The sequence below is a fragment of the Oryx dammah genome, unplaced genomic scaffold (assembly GCF_014754425.2).
Source record: "Oryx dammah isolate SB20612 unplaced genomic scaffold, SCBI_Odam_1.1 HiC_scaffold_23, whole genome shotgun sequence".
NCBI classification, from domain to species: Eukaryota; Metazoa; Chordata; class Mammalia; order Artiodactyla; family Bovidae; genus Oryx; species Oryx dammah.
In genome coordinates, this window is record NW_024070207.1 from 100,081,114 (window position 1) to 100,086,944 (window position 5,831).

General features: G+C 40.3%; 1 pseudogene; it reads right to left on the bottom strand.

Moving 5' to 3' along the window:
- Positions 1-4,162: 4,162 nt before the first annotated feature.
- Positions 4,163-4,743, bottom strand: LOC120881683 (annotated as a pseudogene).
- Between the last annotated feature and the right edge of the window lie 1,088 nt (positions 4,744-5,831).

Sequence of the window (5,831 nt, forward strand, 5' to 3'; positions counted from 1 at the left end):
TATGTGAAATTCCAGGCTGGATGAAGCACAAGCTGGAATCAAGATTTCCGGGGGAAATATCAATGACGTTAGATATGCAGATGCCACCACCCTTATGGCAGAAAGTGAAGAGGGACAGAGGAGCCTCTTGTTGAAAGAGAAAGAGGAGAGTGAAAAAGCTGGCTTAAAACTCAACATTAAAATAAACAAACATCATGGCATCTGGTCCCATCACTTCATGGCAAAGAGATGGGGAAACAATGGAAACATTTAGAGACTATTTATTTTGGGCTCAAAAACCACTGCAGATGGTGATTGCAGCCATGAAATTAAAAGACATTTGCTATTTGGTAGAAAACCTGTGACCAACCTAGACACCATATTAAGAAGCAGAGACATTACTGTGCTGACACAGGTCCATCTATTCAAAGCTATGGTTTTTCCAGTAGTCATGTATGGATGTGAGAGTTAGACCATAAAGAAAGCTGAGCATTGAAGAATTGACGCCTTTGAACAATGATTTTGGAGAAGACTTTTGAGATTCCCTTGGACTGCAAGGAGATCAAAGAAGTCAGTCCTAAAGGAAATCAGTCTAACTATTAATTGGAAGGACTGATGCTGAAGTTCCAATATTTTGGTCACCTGATTTGAAAAACTGACTCATTGGAAAAGACCCTGATGCTGGGAAAGATTGAAGGCAAGAGGAGAAGGGATGACAGAGGATGAGATGTTTGGATGGCATCACTGACTCAGTGGACATAAGTCTGAGCAAGCTCTGGGAGTTGGTAGGACATGGAAGACTGGCATGCTGCAGTCCATGGGGCTGCAAACAGTCAGACTCCACTGAGCGACAGAACTGAACTAAACTGAAGTTTAGCAAAGTCTTCATTTGCATGAGTAGGTGTGTACTTGTGTGTGTGTGTGTGTGCATATATATGTGTGTGTGTTATATTTAAAAAGTTTTAACATGTTTGGTTAGGATAATAACCAGTAACCACTAGTCAGATCTCTTTTTCAATGAGCTTGGTTTTCCGGTTATTATTATTTTTTTTTTTAGATTCCACAATTAAGTGAGATAATAAAGTATCTGACTTTCTCTGTCTTATTTTCAGTTCTCACTGCCCAATTCTCTTTATCTGAGAAACTGAGTAAATCAGTTGTAGACAATAACTATTGTGTTATAGGACTTCAAAGTTTGAGATAAAGTACATTCATACAACAGAGGAACTTTCAAAATTTCAGTGAAATAGATCTCTGTTACTAGTATCCAGCTGAGCTACTCACTGAAAAAAAAAATTCTCACACTATTGTTTGGAGTCTTGTTTTTAATATTTCTTCCTAAATATCACAATTGATGTTCCCAAACCTCATTTCAATTACATGTATTTAAAGGCAATATAATGAGGCATTCAATATACAGGAAAGAGGACAGGGTTGAGAGTTTAGAGACTTGGGTTGAAGTCTAATCATTAATCCATTATTTACCCAAATACTCTTTCTAGACTACAGTTTCTTAAATTCTAATATGTGAAAATTGAATCTATTTTTCATGGTTTAATTTAGTCAGTTTCTCAGACAAAGAGAATTGGGCAGTCAGAATTGAAAATGAGACAGTGAATGACAAATATTTTACTATCTCACTTTATGTGGAGTCTTAAAAAAAAAAAAAAGACAAAGCTGAAATACCAAGTTCCTCAAAAAAGAGATCAGACTAGTGTTTACCAGAGGTAGGGGAAGGAGGGGTGGGAAATTAGAGCTATGTGGTCAAAAGGTACAAACTTCCAGTTATAAGATAAGTAAGTAGTAGGGATATAATGTTGGAGAAGGCAATGGCAACCCACTGCATTACTCTTGCCTGGAAAATCCCATGGACAGAGAAGCCTGGTGGGCTGCAGTCCATGGGGTCGTAAAGAGTCGGACACCATTGAGCGACTTCACTTTCACTTTTCACTTTCATGCATTGGAGAAGGAAATGGCAACCCACTCCAGTGTTCTTGCCTGGAGAATCCCAGGGATGGTGGAGCCTGGTGGGCTGCCGTCTAAGGGGTTGTACAGAGTCGGACACGACTGAAGTGACTTAGCAGTAGCAGCAGGGATGTAATGTACAACATGACTATAGCTACCACTGCTGTATGATATATAGGAAAGTTATTAAGAAAGTAAATTCTAAGTATTCCCATCACTAGGAGTAATTATTTTCCTCTCTTTTCTTCTTTCTTTTTTTTTTTTTTTGTATCTATATGAGCAGATGGATGTTAGCTGGACCTATTGTGGTAATCATTTCTTGAGATATATAAATCAAGCCATCATTCTGCATGCCTTAAGCTTATACAGGGATGTACGTCAATTATTTTTCAATAAAACTGGAAAAAAAAAAGAAAATAATGTCTGAAACAGAGTGTCAAATTGGCAACCATGAATTAAAGAGGAAAGGTTGAGTGGGGCTACAGTTAGGACCAGTAATGCTGAGATAAATTCCAAAGTCAAGCTAGGATTAACTGTCTCCCAAAATATTCATTCAAAAGCCAGTAAATTAAAATAGAGTATTGAGCCAAAGAAGACAATTCAAGAAGATTCAGAGCAGAGCCACAGTAAAGTCATATACCCAGCTTGGGGATCAAAGCCATAAGGTAGTAGCAGATGTGTGTGACATTGATTTTAACTTGCTAAATTATATTTATACCTTGGATCTCTGAAAGTTGATAATCAATTGTTTTGATATCTTTGTTTATAACACATGTGAGATGTATGACCTCAATTATCTTTTCTGTTACATACTTTTATGAATGAGAATATACTCACAACAAAATTTTTTTAAACACTAGGGAAAATTTTTGTTCAGAAAAATACAGTACATACATAAGCAAAAAGATTTAGCATGTTATTAGCACTTAGAAAATAACAAATTCTTAGCATCTTTCATATTTAAGTTCATAACTGAAGATGGTCAGATTGACCCCTTTGGGTGGGAAAGTAAAAAATAAAGACACATTTACTTTTACATTCACCTGCTAGATATGTTCACTGTAGGCTCCCTTATATATGTGAGGCTTGGGCCTGGGTGACTGCAAGTACAGTTGTCAAGCTATTCAACAAACTGGATAACCATTTTTTTCTCCACAGCACATTATCTTTACATAGGAACAATCGGCAGAAAACGTGAAGTAGCCAAGCATTCTGTCCTACAAAACACCACCTTAACAGTTAACCATCATTGCCCAACTGTTGTACAACTGTGTCTGTAAGTCACTGCTAAGTCACTTCAGTCATGTCCGACTCTGTGCAACCCCATAGACGGCAGCCCACCAGGCTCCCCCATCCCTGGGATTCTCCAGGCAAGAGTACTGGAGTGGGTTGCCATTTCCTTCTCCAATGCATGAAAGTGAAAAGTGAAAATGAAGTTGCTCAGTCATATCTGACTGTTAGCGACCCCATGGACTGTAGCCTACCAGACTCCTCCATCCATGGGATTTTCCAGGCAAGAGTACTGGAGTGGGGTACCATTGCCTTCTCCAACAACTGTGTCTACTGCACACAAATACATGAAACTAGAAATATGTTTGATAAATAATTCTTTAAAAGATTATTTTCACCTTAAATTTCTTTGTATCAATGCAGATCCAGATTACCATTTAAATCCAAAGGTAAATAACACATGTACATGCACTTATAATAACTTCAAGTAGGTCTTTATTTTTAAAAGAATGATGGCAATGAAGAGTCAATCACTAGACAGTCTTTGACTACTCAGAAAGAAAAGGCTACACACATTTTCTTAAGTCCAGAGGCCACAAATTAGAAAATCTATTTCCTTTCAAAGAAAAGGCAGTATATAAAGATAAATGAAACTTTACCTCAAATATTCAAACCAATAACAAAGTTGTTCATCTCACTAACTTAAAAGATATGTGAATAAAAGAAACAAAATACCATTATGAAATGAAGTTTACCGCTTGAGGCAAAATTGAAAACAAGTAAAAAGTTACACAATGTGTTAAAGAATAACCTTTTCAACAGATGGTGGCTAATTTCAAAGACTGATCACCTGAGATGTTGTTCCTCTCCCTCTGCTGTCCCCCTCATTCCCTTCCACACACACCCCAGCTTTGTTCGTTAATTATTATTCTAATATGACACCACTCCTTCCTCTTCTGGAAACCTGGAGGGGTTTTTTCAATTGTCCTCAGGACCTGTACTTTCTTCCTGGTGGAAGGCTTCTGGATCTAGACCTAGACGTGGTTGCTGAGGAAGATCTGGACTCCGAGGAGGACTTGGTACTTCCATGAGAACTTGATCTCGAGGATGACGGAGAATTATCACAGGAGCGAGATGGAGACTTTGAGCAGCTGACGTGAGATCGGGCCTGAGATGGCGATCGGCTCCTGGTGCTGGACCTGCGGCAGCGACCAAGCTCAGGCTGTGGCTCTGGCGTTCTTGACTCTGGGGAGGAGTTTCCTGGCTGCGGCCTTGGTGGAAATCTAGGCGACCGTGGCGTGCCATCTGCACCCGCAGCTCACGGCCATCCAGCAGGACCCCGTCTAGGGCGACCATGGCCTCCTCGGCGTGGCACTTGTCCTGGAAGCGGACGAAAGCAAAGCCGCGGGACTCTTGAGTGAAGCGGTCCCGGGGGATGTACACATCGCCGATAGGCCCATACTTCTCGAAGATGCGCCTCAGGGTGCGGTGTGAGATGCGGTGGGTCAGGTTGTCCACCTTGAGGGAGATCAAGTCGTCCACGTTGGGAGGAGGGCGGCTGTAACTCATGACTTTGCGAGCTAAGCGGGGAGTCCCCGCAAAGCTGAATGCTGAGCTAGCTGCAGTCTGCGAAGGCTGCAAGGACGACGCAGGCACTAAGTTTGCCTTGGCTTTGTTCATCCTGAAGACTCTGCCTCTTTGCGTCAGTCGACCTCAGCCGGTGGCTGCTTAGACACCCCCGAATGTGGAACGTTCTGTCCGCGCGGATTGTCTCCAGAGCTCGGACTGCCGGAGGAACAGCTCTGTACCAGTTTTCCTTTCTTTAAAGTGAAAGTTCATGACTATAACATCATTTTATGACCTTTCCTGTACATGTCTAAACACCCAGTTTTAATTATGGGCAAAAGTATATACGTATAGATGTAATTATGTGACTAAGTACATGGCAGTGCTGATTCATGTATGCTAAAACCATTTGTTTACTGAAGACAGAAACAAAGTTTCAAAACAGATCATGAACAGATAGGTTGACTCAGTAACACTGACAGGCAGGAGACCATGAGAGCCACCTACAGGGTATGAGTTGTAATCAGAAATTCAGTATGAGAGCTCTTATTCTGCTTGAAAAAAAAATAAAAAATAAAAGTCAAAGTTATGATCTGCCATTCCAAATTACATAATTGAATATAACTCAGATTACTAAAATTTACTGTTTTCTTATTAATTTTTTAAATATAAATTTATTATTTTAATTGGAGACTAGTTACTTTACAATATTGTATTGGTTTTGCCATACATCAACATGAATCCACCACGGGTGTACACGTGTTCCCCATCCTGAAACCCCCCCTGCTTCCTTCCCCATACCATCCCTCTGGGTCATCCCAGTGCATTACCCCCGAGCATCCTGTATCATGCATCGAACCTGGGCTGGCGATTCATTTCACATATGCTATTATACATCTTTCAATGCCCTTCTCCCAAATCATCCCACCCTCTCCCTCTCCCACAGAGTCCAAAAGACTGTTCTATACATCTGTGTCTCTTTTGCTGTCTCGCATATAGGGTTATCATTACCATCTTTCTAAATTTCATATATATGCATTAGTATACTGTATTGGTGTTTTTCTTTCTGGCTTACTTCACTCTGTATAATA